Here is a 13,096-nt window from a genome sequence, read left to right on the forward strand (position 1 = left end):
GGCGATGGCCAGAGGGTGCAATATGGCAGCCTCGCCTCTGTCCCAAGGCATGCAATCCATTATTATTTAAACCAACTGTTAACTGTATATTTCTGTACATTTACGTATTATTATTCATATTGCCACATTCATTGACCTTGTTTATAGGTAATTTCATTGTTTAATCACATTAAAATGTTCCTAATTTACTCTTTACAAGCACTTGAAAAAGGCAGAATCCCATGTAACATTAGGGCAACAAACTGTATTGTCATTACTGAAAATAACCGTATTTTTATGAGAAAGTTATTTTCTGTTATTTTCTGGTATTATTTTGGCGCCCCAGCTGCTGGAATATTACTGTTTTTTTAGGATTTTTTTTTAACAGTGCTGTTTTCTGTAAAAAGAACATGGCAGCACAAATTAAGTTTGCAAAGTTGCATCTGAGCAAACCAAAATTTCTGGAACTCCTTTGGAAAGCTGAGACCAAAGTGGATATGTTTGGCCTTAATGCAATGTTTTTCGGGTTTTACTGTTTAGAACTTCACTGATTGCAATATCTCTCAAAATGTTTTCCAACATATCAGGTTTATTGCACACTTTTTGATGCATAAACTGCAAATAAACAGAGCACTATCTTGCCCTTGGTTTTCGTCCAGGAAACACCTCAGCTGTGAGCGGGGAACACATCTCAGAACACATCGACCTGGTCAGCCAGCCAGTGAAATGTGGCCTTGTGGTGATGCTGGTGACTTTTCTATCTTTGGCCTGTGGTGATAACTCTGTGAGTACTGTGATTGATCAACAGTGGAGTTTTTATTAGAAATGTAATTATCAGTAAATGTAGTAAAAGTGAATTTATTTATTGGTAGTGTTACTAAACCATTATAATTGAATGGGCGAAGTCTGACGCCTTCAAGTTCAAAATTCATACAAAATAAGCAAATTTAACCCAAATCCATTATTTTCATGTGAACAACAAATGATGTAATAGAGTTAGTGTAAACTAAGCATGTACTTGTCTCTCAGCATCAGTTATATATTTTGCTGTATTTTCATTTATTAATTTAGTTCAACAGGTTTGTACTGTCAATATGCGTATAGACTAAATCTGGGATACTTTCTTTAGTGATTTGAGTCTGTTCCAAATGTTGTAAACGACTGGTGGTATTACCTTCGGTTCAGTTTTCTTGTCTGTGTTGTCTGTACTTAAACAGACATCGCGTTTCTATTTGCTACAAGCTGCTGGAGTTGCACAGTCGCCTCAGTATTGGAGTTTTCCTTCACAATGTGGATTGGATAGAGTCATGTGACAATAAACACGGTAGTACGTTTTAAAGGCACAGTACATAAAGTACAAGGTGGCTTGGTGGGTGCAGTGTATTAATGACTTTAAAAACAAAAAAAACAAAACAATTAATTAATTAATTTCCCAGCTCTAATACTTAATACACATTACTGTGTCAAAAAAATCATTTATATTAGTTCAGCCAGCCAGACACAAGACCAGAAAGAGAACTGGAGCTATTTGGCTAAGATTACTGCAGAGTTGACTCTTTTTCCTTACATACAAGTGTCTCTTCTTGTCAGGCTTTCTCTCACTCTCCCACCCATAATCACATCAAAGAAAAGCAGCTGCTGACACACTGAGAAGGTTGGAAATGAAGCCGTCCAAAGCACAGATGTAAACTAAACTATATTCATAGCTGTGTGCAGTCAGCATTTTATAGCTCCCACTGCCTCTCATGGGTCCATGGGTGGGTTACACAAATGGGTTACAGAATCTCCCGTTTGTGGGAGGCTATGTCTCTGTGTTTGCCCATGTGTTACTCAATTCTTTGCATTAACGGTAATTAACCAGCAAGTAGACAAAAAGTATAACAATGATGACTGGGAAGGACTCATGAGGTGCCGAGGGATAAGAAGAGAGGGAAAAAGGAGTTTCGAAGTTAAGAGGTTAGGAGAATGAGACACAAACGGTAGAGAACGGTGGGGGAGAGAAGAGTACTGATCAAAGGTGCGGTATATTAAATGTGGTTGTTCTGGGTAACTGCAGGTGTCATATACATACATTATATCTTGTGTTGTTGTGTCAAGACCATTTGAAATTGTTCTGTGTGTAAGAGATGCCAAATGAAATCACTTACGGTTGTCAAAGCAACTTTTTCGTGTTTTTGTTTTGTTTTTATTTTTTAAAGTTGGAATAGAACAAAATCATTTTATCTATCTATTTCCTGTTCTTATTGTTTCTTGTTTGGTTTTCACCACTGAATTGCACGCTCATTTGAATGAGCTCAGGTGTCAGACTCATCCATTTCCACCTGAGTCGCTTTCATGGAATGCTTATGCTCATTATCCGCGTTATACTGTGAAGCTCTATCAGATATATCTATTGTAATTGGCTAAATCTGAGAGGAACGAATCCATGCAAATTTCAGAATTTATCCTAGTTCTAGTTGTCTTCTTTTCAAATCATTTATAAATACCAGAGGCCCAGTGTCACTGGAAACCGAGCATGCCATGCACTTTTTTTCTCAGATCTGTCCATTATGTTACATATATCTGCACACCCACATTTTGGTTCATCTTTGCATCATCTGTTGAAAGAATATGGTTTCAGAGCTGGAGGGGGGCTTCCAGCTGGATGCTGTGAAGAGCTTTTTCTCCAGCACAGGAAGGACCCTGCAATTATCTATGACTGTTTCTTCACTGAACACTCAGGCCTTTTGTGTTCCCGAGCTCACCAGTGCTTTCTTTCTCAGAATGTAAGAACTGGCCACATTTAACGTTCCCGATGTTCTCTCTATGATGGTTTATATTGTTTTGCAGTCTGAGTATGTTTCACTTGCATTAAGAGCTCCTTGCTTCCAAATTATACCCCTTGACTCATCTCCAATTGAGTTTGCTTGTAATGAAAATAAAATTGCCATTGACATCTCCAGACCTTTTAACCACTTCATTAATTAAGAAACAACAAAAGAATTTCCCACATCTCTCCATGAAACAGCTTTCGAGTGAATTGGTCAATTACATTTGATGTGAATTTATGCTGTAAGTCTGCTCTTCAATTACTCTTCGACTGCATCTTGACTACTTTATTTAAAATCTGTTGATTTAAAATAGATTTGAATCCTTTTTTAATTAATTTTTGGGGTCTTACTTGCTCTTCATGGTTACGTGAGCATAAAAAAACTGTAAAGTGTTAACCAACCATAGCAAAGACTTCACATAAGGTTTCATCCATGAACTCTACAAAGGATTTAATGCTGTCTTTGTCTTTGACAAGGTTTCATTAGTCTTATGAGTCAGCCGTTACAGTGAGTTATTTCTTTAAATGTTGCTGTTACAATATTTTGGTTTGTCTAAATTCAGACAAATCGTTCAGTGAGGAAGACAAAGTGTTGACCTCTCTATCACCATCTCAGCATAAAGACATGTCCTAATTAACTTGACACAGCGTCTTGATGATGTGAGATTATGCCAGATTATGATCTATGTAATTTTTTGGTGGTTGCAAGCAATAAAAAATGTTTAATTATGCTTGAAATTCATCCAAGCACTTTGCTGCATTTAAATGTGTAATACAGCCACTGAGCAGATAAACGAGAATACAATATTTTTATACAGAAATACATACAGTATGAGAGAGGTATGTGGTCTTCTGCTGCTGCTGCATGTGCTTCAAGGATCATTGTGCTTTAGAGGTGCTCTTCCGCATGCTTTGGTTGTGATAAGTGGTGAATTATTTTTCCCTTCCCATCAGCTTGAAGCAATCTGGCCATTCTACTCTGACCTTTTGCAGCAACCAGGCATTTTCTGGCATAAGAACTGCTGCTTACAGCATAGTATTTCTTTTTCTGACATTCTCGTGGGAAAATCCCAGCTCAGTTTGAACCTCAGTAGGTCATCTTGATTGTGTCTACATGCCACTACCCTAAGATGCTGTTGTGTGATTAGCTGATTACATATTTATATTAATGAGCCGTTGGACAGGTGTACCTAATGAAGTGGAAGCTGAATATGAAAACAACTATTTGACCTAAAAGTATCAAAATCTTCACTCTGCCAGTATTTAGGTCGTTTGCTGTTTGATGATAATGAGCACCCTGCAAGGCAAGAAACTGAGGCTGTAAACAAAGACTGGGTTCAGCATCGCATGACTCACAACGAAGGTCATAAATTTGGGGGGAAGCAGGTGAGCTAACTGAGCTGAAGGAGTGAAGGAGGCCACATCTGGTAAATGTGTCACAAATGGTTAGCTAATGATGCGAAAGTCAGGCATAACTTTCAGCCTTCTTCTTTCAAGATTAATTATCCCACAGTATATATACAACTTTTTAATGCAAAGTAAAGGGAAAAAAAGAAAAAAGGGAAATAAAACATGCATGAGTACTACATAGTATTTTTGCTGTAAGAACAGAATTATCAAAGAACATTTAATTTAATCAGCCCAGTAAATGGATACTGTTCCCACGTCTTCCCAGACTACACCACGAATGGCACTGACTGAGAATGAGGAAAGACGGAAACTGAGCTTCAAACAAACACTGTCTATCCTCACGGCCCACCCATCTGTGTGTTTGTCTGTCTTTCCTTCAAGGCACATGTGTCCTTAGTACTGCTGGGCAAAATCTGCCACAGAGGCCTCTGACTGCAGAGCTAAAGGCAGGCGAGACAGAGAAAAATGAGAGAAAAGGAGAGACAGAGCGATGAAAGGATGACAAGGAGTGATATACTGTGACAAAAGATTGAATAAAGCCTTGATATCAGAAAACACACTACTTCGTTCTTTGCCTGCCAATTACAGACTCGGTACTTTTCGTACCTATTGTGATGTGTTGGATATTTTGCATGAGTATTCTATTTCCCCTTCCGAGAATCTTGGGAACTCTAATATGCTGTATATCATCCATGTCAATCAGCAGCATATATATATATATATGTGTACTGTATATAGTTTGTCTGTAAAGCGATAGGAGTGCTGATCTGTGACATACTGAGGTCATAATTATAATTATTGTAAAACTAAATCAATTTATATTTTTTGAAAAAAAGCACTCATTAAACCTGTCTAAGTGTGGAAGAATGACTAAAGTTATCCACCTGACTAGCCTTCCCCCTTTTCCCAGGCCTTTTCCTGAGCTAGCCTCTAGCCTGCTATCCTGCTGCTTTTTCCTATTCCTCCTCCTGGCCAATCACCTGCCAATCTGCTACAACAATGCCTCAAGTCTGCTACCCATGAATTTCCTACCTATATTCAGCAATAGACAAATCCTGATAGCTGCCTTTCTGGGAAACTAACTAAACTCATAAGAGGGCCAGAAAAAAGCAATACTCCTTATTGGCTACGAGATATACCCCTTGGAATCTCTCTAAATTCAAATTAGGCTTTGTAACAATTTGCAAGGTATGTCCTATGCACGTCCTCTTTCTGTCCGAAGCTATTCACAATAAAAACCCTAAACATATACACAATACAATTACTTTGCTCTTTGAGTAGTACAGGTTACTCTTATTGATAATAAACAATTGCAGAGGCATGTGGAAGCAATTTACAGCAAAATGTAGCAGTTTAATAAAATCTCTTTTTGTTTTTGGTCCTTATAGCAAGTTTTTAATCTAATAAAATTGTAGATAATATTTAATATACTGCATTTTTTCTCTAAGAAAAAACATCTCTGTAATATTTCTATTATTAGCATAAAGAGAGGGCACTGCTGTTGGGGCTGCATAAATGAATCTGAATTGAATTAAACTTAACTGATTTAAATTGAAGTCCAACAATATTTATTTCTAAAGATACATTTTCATTGTTGATATAAAGCATGACATTCAGTGCTAGCTTTTCTAATCTGATTTGACAACAGCTTTAAAAGGCGTCCAAGGAAGAAGAAATTAATGGATCTGTGCATTTGACACTGATAAAGAACGAATAATACAAAATGTAAGAAGGAAAAAACCTATTAAAAAAAAAAAACTTTTAAACTAACTTGGTAATAGGATGTCAGCACATTTTTGCACCTGCATACAATAACTCAGGTTTTTCATTACACATTGAGCAGTGTTGCAACCAAGCAGAAGAGTATTTCTCTACTTACTTTATATAAGAATCAGTTCTTTACACTACTCATTACATTACTTTGCAGCATTAGGATCACCTAACATGACCTACATTTCAACACAAATTTACTTTTAAGGAGTGTGTACAATCCACCAACAGCAAAACTGCTGAAAACCTGCCCAAAGAGCATCTGACATAAAAATGTGTTACCCGCAGCTCTGCTGTACAAACTGAAATTGTATGTATCACATTTCTTTGGCCAGCGCTTGGATTAAGTTGATATTTTGTTTGCAGCAGAGGATAGCTGTTTCTGGTCACGTTCTTCTTTTTAATAATAATAATAACAATAATAACAATAATAATAATAATAATAATACATTTTATTTGAGGGCACCTTTCTAAAACCCAAGGTCACCTTACAAGAGAAAAAGACATCAATAAAACACTAGATTAAAATAGATTATAATAAATTAAAATACAAAAAACTGCAAAATACAAGCACAAACAACAAATTTAAAAAAAAAAAAAAAAAAAAAAAAAAAAAACATGATTTGACAGCAAGTAAAATCTGTATTAAAGCGAGTAAGCCAGTTTAAACAAGTAGGTTTTGAGTTGTGACTTAAATAAGGGAAGGGAATCTATACTTCTTAAGGCTGAAGGAAGTGAGTTCCCGAGCCGAGGAGCAGAGCGACTGAAAGCTCTGTGCCCCATAGTGATAAGATGAGCAGAGGGAACAACAAGATGAGCGGCAGATGAAGATCTGAGAGAACGGGAAACAGTGGTGATATGAAGCAGATCACAGAGATAAGGAGGGGCAAGGTTATGAATACAATTAAACGTGAGAACTAATATTTTAAAGTTTATCCTGGCTTCTACCAGTCAAGCTGTTGAAGAATATGATGTGGTCTCTTAAGGGAGTACGAGTTATGACCTGAGCTGCAGAATTCTGAAGAAGTTGAAGTTTATGGAGGGACTTATTGGGGAGACCAAATAAGAGGGAGTTGCAATAATCAATCCGGGAACTAATAAGACTATGGACAAGGATGGCAGCAGCAAGGGGGGTAAGGAAGGGACGAAGTCGGTTAATGTTACGTAAGTAAAAGAAAGTATGCAGACCGGGTTATGTAATTAATGTGAGACTGACATGAGAGAGTACTGTCAAATATGACACCCAAACTCTTTACCTGCGGGGAAGGAAGGATGGGGGAATTTTCAATATTAATCGAGAAACTGTGAGATTTGGTTAAGGTAGAGGCTGTCCCAACGAGTAAGACTTGTTTTATTACTGTTAAGTTTAAGAAAATTGGAGGAGAACCATGATCTGATCTCCATAAGACAGTTCGAGAGGGAGGTAGGTGGAAGGGATGAATTAGGTTTGGAGGAAATGTAGAGCTGGGTGTCATCACCATAACAATGAAAATTGATATTATATTTTCTGAATATTTGGCCAAGAGGGAGCATGTAGATAATGAATAAAAGAGGCCCTAATACTGAACCCTGGGGCACACCAGCAGAAACAGGATAGAGACTTGAAGAGTGTGATTTAAATTGGATAAACTGAGTGCAGTCTGAGAGATAAGAGGTGAACCAGGCAAGGGGGGTGTGACTAATGCCAATGGATGCTAATTTGCTCCGGAGGATATTATGAGAAATTGTGTCAAATGCCACACTCAGATCGAGAAGGATGAGAATGGTTAAAAGACCAGAATCAGCTGCCATCAGAAGGTCATTAGTAATCCTTAACAAAGCAGTTTCTGTACTATGATTGGGGCGGAAACCAGACTGAAATTGTTCGTAGAGATTATGGTCATTGAGGTATGAGTGAAGCTGGGAGGCAACAACTTTCTCAAGGATTTTTGAAATAAAGGGGAGGTTTGATATAGGGCGAAGATTCTCAAAATGATTGGGATCTACACCAGGCTTTTTGAGAATTGGAGTGACAGAAGCAGTTTTCAGGGATGGAGGAATAATTCCAGTGTTAAGGGAAGAGTGGATAATACTAGTTATGAGAGGAGCTAATGAGGGAAGACAGGCTTTAACTAACACAGTGGGAAGAGGGTCGAGCTGACAAGTGGATGATTTTGATTTTTGAATAAGATTTGATACATCAGCTATGGAGGGAAGAGTAAAACTTGAAAATGACTGGCAGGAAGACAGTGAGGAAAACATAAAGTCTACTTCACAGTTAGAAGCTCCTACAAAGCTAAGTTGTTGGTGGATATCAGCAATTTTATGAGTGAAAAAAAGATATAAGAGAGTTGCAAAAGTCAGCAGAGTCCATATGAGAGGGGAATGAGTCCGGAGGTTTTGTAATTTTACTAAACAATGAAAAGAGAGACATGCAGTTACCTTCACTAGAACTGATTAAACCAGAATAGTATGCAGATTTGGCTGAAGCAATGCGGTCCTTATACAACAAGATATTTCTTTGTGTATGGTAAGTCCGGTTTTCTTGAACAGACGTTCCAGTCCTCTAGCTTTGAGATGGCGCAGGTTAAGAGTAAACCATGGTGCTGTCATGAAACGCTGTGTGGCGGGCAGGAGTAGGACCCAAAATGCAGGCGCTCAGACTCAAGGTGTAAACTCAAAGTCACAGCTTTACTGGCTGGCAGGGGAAAAGGCATACAAACTAAACTAAACTAAACTGGGAAATATAAACTTACACTTGACGGAGAGGCACACGAGGAAACACACAGCTTGAGGGACGACGCGACACTGACTCAGAGAAACACAGGGTTTAAATACATTGGGAAGTGACGAGGGGAATGAGACACAGAAGGAGAGCACAGCTGGGAGAAATCAGGACTGACGAGACGAGGGAGCAAAGCAGGACACATTTACATAAGACACGGACCTTCAAAGTAAAACAGGAAGTATGACACAGACACGAACTTGGCACAGTGGAGACAGCAACTAAGAAACACAGAGACATAAACCATAAGACAGGACTCTAAGAACCGAAAGACACAGAGGGAAACTCAACATGCAGACAGACTACACAGAACAGAGGGGACACAGAGAAACACAAAGGCCAAGGGATCGAAACTAGAAACGATACAACTCACAAGGACAATACTACAAAAATCATAAAGAATTAAACATGCTGGGTCAGGGGACCCAGGACCCTGACAGGTGCTGAACGGGAAAATGAGACCGTTCTGTGTTTAAGTGGAGCAAATATGTTAAGAAGGTTATGGAGGTTGACATTATAGTGAGAAACAAGTTCATCTGGGGATGAGGAGCTGTGAATAAATGGAAGGTCATAAATGGCAGATGAAAGATCAGCAGGGTTAATATTACTAATTTTCCTAAATGTGATGTCACGGGGAGTACAGGTTTAGGAGGCTGTTGTATTTACAGTAAAAGAAATAAACATATGGTCAGATTGGGGAAACAAATGGGCTTTACAGTGAGTAGGGGTAACACCAGAACAGCAGACCAAATCCAAGATATATAATTTTATGTATTGTAAAAGCCCAAAACTTTCCAGTCAAGAAGTAAAATCTCTGGAAAGAGGGATTTTATCATTGTCCATATGGATACTGGATGGATACCAACAATTATCAAATTTGGAGAAAGTACTGAGAAATGAGTAACAAGAGCAGCAAAGTCATTTAAAAAATCCTTATTTGGCTTAGGTGGCTGGTACACAGTACATATAATGGTGGGAGTAGATCCAAGGAGCTGTATTGCAATGTATTCAAATGAGTGGACAGGGAAAACTTTCCAGTGCTTGCGGTGAATTATCGCGAGGTTGACAGATGTAAACAAACTCAGATGGAGTAGAGTCATTAAGTGACAATCAGACAAAGTGATGTGCATATGTCTACTCCTGAGCATATTTTGCCTGTTTTGCCATTTCTGTCATAGCTGATGTGCAAACTAAAGTTTGGCAGTTGTTGAAAAGCAACATTTGATGGCTAATGGCAGTATAGAAGAAACAAAGACAGCTAAAAAAATGTATAGGATACAAATAACGGCACAATTGTTTGATAAGTAATTGTAGTGTTATCACTGATACTTTTCCACTTTACAAATAGCTGCGTCCACAGCATTATAGAAAAGTATGAGGTAAGGCAGGTAAGAATCATTAACTCAAATACATATAAAGTATCATGAAAATATCCTTTATTGATGAAAACTGGATTTAAGTTTAATTCAAGAAAGGTGGTTGGCATCAGTGTGAATTGTGAAATTTTACAATAATGGATATTTTGGGTGGTTGCGATATATATTATGTAATATAATACTAAAAGACAAGGTTTTTAGATGTATACACTGACTCACTCACTCCTTCAGGCAAGTCTAACAAACTGCAGGAACAGATATGTTGTCACTGTCATCACCAGCTCAAGCAGCTAGTGGATTTCCATCTGAATAAAAACAAAAACATTTAGATTTTAAGAAAAAAATCTACTTTTGCTTCAGATCTTTGATATCCAAATCGTGAAAGTTTGCCTACTACTTCACAACTTTTATTATGTAAGCTGTTTACAAAAGTATGACACTGTATAAACGACATGACTGTGCCATGCATATAAACCATGGCACAGTGCAGTGTCACATACACAACACACACACACACACACACACACACACATCTAAGCCTTTGTTGCCTGGCTGGTGGATTAAGTGTGAGCATTTGTGAAATGATTTTAAACCCTAGGAGAGCAAAGAGGATGCATATGCATTGTGTTTATGTGATGTGCATTTGGCTTAGCTTTGTGCACATTTTACAGCCTATGTCTGCTTGTATTGGGGCCTGCAGTGAGTCTGTGTGGGTTTCTGTGCCTACAGACCAGGAAAACAAAACAAAAAAAAAGGTGTTAGACTCTGGAAAATGAAAAAGAAGAACAAATGAACTTTCCCTGGCTTGTTTTAACTGAGGATCTACCGCAATCAATATTATTATTGACTAAGGGAAAGGTAGTGTTTGACTATCGATTATTTCACGCTGAAAGCTTATTTCTGCATTATAGTCCACAGCTGAAGACTCTCAGCCAGAAAACATGACTGTAAATCTGAAAGCATGTGAACATGAGTCTTTTTTATGAATGAAGGCACAGATATACAGTGTTGGTTTGGGTTTTGTTTTGTTTTTTTCATGTCTAGAAATCTGTAAGCTCAAAGCTCAAAGCAGCCACAAGTACCTACAGGTTTTTGCAGGCTGCAGGTTAGTGGGGGATGATCTAATCTCTAATCCGCTGGAACAATTTAGAAGTGGTCTTCCCAGAATCATCAAAGGGTGATCCGTCCAAACAGAGCTTTTCGTGTTTCAGTATTTTTTTTCATAAAATACAGTCACTTTGGAAGTTTTCCACAGCTTCCAACTCATCCGAAAATCTATTTAATTTGTTGTTTTTCTCACTAATCCACAAATAGTGCTCCACAATAACAATGTAAAAGCCAAGTTTTTCATGTAAATGTATTTTTAAAAAACGTAAAAATCTCAGACTCTGGATTCATGGAAATGATTATCATTAGCGACAACTACCATAAAAGGATTCGCTTCTGCTGGAGTTTTATTTCTGTTAAAAGCCAGTTTCTCCTTGCAAAGTGCTAGCTCATATGGGGTCTTTTGATTGTTGGGCGTTTCTCCAGAATACTGTAGCTTCTTTGCCTTACAGTAGAAAGGGCTTTGAGGTGACTGTTGTCGTGATTTGGAGCTGTATAAACAAACCTGAATTCACCCTTCTGTCTAAGCCCAATGAAAGCACATTAAGTGAGGAGCAAGACCAAATGCATTCTCATATTTTTCTATGACATTTACCGGTTTTTCCACAGATTGCCAGTGCTGAGTTCTACTGCAACTTTTGTGCCATCTGAACTAGAGAACATTTGTCAAAAACATCCTGAACTAAGGCATGTGCCACATTGTGTCTGCTCACAGAATGTTTTTAAATCCATCAACATAGTAGTTCCTCAAAACATTGCCTATTTGCCAGATCGGGTTGATTTACATTTCTTCCTCATCCCCAAAAGAAATTTCATTTTGAACGGTTGTCATTTTGACATAGTGGAGGAAATCCAGTGCATGTTACAAATGAAAATCTGAAATAACAGCAGCAATCCACAGCACAGCAGAATTGCTAGGAACAGTTTATAATTACACAAGGACACTACTTTAAAAGGGGATATCAGCCAAATTTAAATCATATAGGATTTTTCCTTTAAAAGTACAGTCTCTGAACTTGATTGCTGCCCTCATATTCAGGCCCTTCATTGAGTAATTGGTTAAAGTACTGCTGGCATCAATGACAACCTCATGTCTCAGGAATTAACCTAGAAGCTTAGCAAATGTTGCTCTCAGCAGTTTCTCCAAAACATCTTGACATTTCAAACTCATCTAGGTTGAATAGGGAACATCTATTTTCAGGTCTTTCAAGAGATGCTCTGAACGCAGTAGAGCATGAAGTCATTTCTGTGTTTTTTAGTGGTATGCATCAGATTCTTGTCTTGTTTAAATGTATCCTACCACCTAGAGGACTGAGGACTCTGGAAAATCTTTTCTTGATGCTGTTAGTGGAGTAATGCCGAGAACTTGTGACCTGTGACAATACAGTTTAATTTTCACTTTATCAGATCAGTGCATTTTCAGTCTTGTTCGCTTTGTGGCAAGCTCCCAAAGGGTTATCACATTTCATTTAGTGAGACCTTAGGCCTCATTCACACAGGCCTAGAAATCGACCAACCTCCTGTCCGTCACTTAAAGAAAATGTGTGTTCCCTGCCTGGTTGGCATGTGGTTGCTGGAGTAAAATCAGTTGTGTACGGGCTGCACCCAAAACTTGGTGTGACTCTTCTGGTCAAAATCAGACTTCTGTGAAGGATGAAAGACAACAACTTGTCCACAAACACTTATCAATTGCTCACCAAGCAGAAGTGAAATGTCAAAAAGAGCAACTGTGGCGTCGACTTATGCTTGGGCCTTCATGTTCTGGGTCTCCCACACCTGATTGCCACATCTAAACAGCATTTCTCTCAATGATGAAACTGTCTATCTAGCGAAAGCTCCATGCCATCTGGCCACTGCACTCTGTGATGTGTAGTTGCAGGA

At 38.3% G+C, this 13,096-nt stretch overlaps 1 protein-coding gene across 1 annotated transcript in view; it reads right to left on the reverse strand.

Annotated features, from left to right (window-relative positions):
• The window catches only part of LOC116329203 (protein phosphatase 1 regulatory subunit 29), a 57,143-nt gene extending 48,439 nt beyond the window's left edge, over positions 1-8,704 (reverse strand). Inside the window, exon 1 of the mRNA XM_031751188.2 lies at positions 8,390-8,704. The gene's annotated coding sequence lies outside the window, so the exon portion shown is untranslated. The remainder of the gene's footprint in view (positions 1-8,389) is intronic.
• Between the last annotated feature and the right edge of the window lie 4,392 nt (positions 8,705-13,096).

This window comes from Oreochromis aureus, linkage group 4 (assembly GCF_013358895.1).
Source record: "Oreochromis aureus strain Israel breed Guangdong linkage group 4, ZZ_aureus, whole genome shotgun sequence".
In the NCBI taxonomy this organism is placed as follows: Eukaryota; Metazoa; Chordata; class Actinopteri; order Cichliformes; family Cichlidae; genus Oreochromis; species Oreochromis aureus.